A 383-nucleotide genomic window follows, 5' to 3' on the forward strand; every position below is an offset into this window, starting at 1 on the left:
GCGAACCCGACCCACGACAACCCGCCCTCCTCCCCCGCCCTCTCGCCGCCGCCGCGCGCCAGCACCTCGACGACGCCATCCCCGACGCGCCCCCTGAGCACGCCGAGCTCCTTCCCGTCGCCCCTCGCCACGAGCATGGCCACGCCGTCCGCGCCCTTCTCCCTGCGCACCTCCTCCATCCGCTCCGCGAGCGCCCCCCCGCCCTTCCCCACAAACTCCGCGCGCGACATCCCGCCCGACCCGACGGCCACCTGCAGCCCGCCGCCGCCGACCATCTTGAGGTCGCGCCGGAGCACGTCGCGCGCGTCCATCCCGCTCGTGTCCCTGCGCGCCTCCTTGAGCCGCGCGTGCCTTGCCGCGCGCCCCGCCTCGTCCCACGCCGC

This window comes from Chondrus crispus, genomic scaffold (genome assembly GCF_000350225.1).
Source record: "Chondrus crispus Stackhouse genomic scaffold, scaffold_8, whole genome shotgun sequence".
Taxonomy (NCBI): domain Eukaryota; phylum Rhodophyta; class Florideophyceae; order Gigartinales; family Gigartinaceae; genus Chondrus; species Chondrus crispus.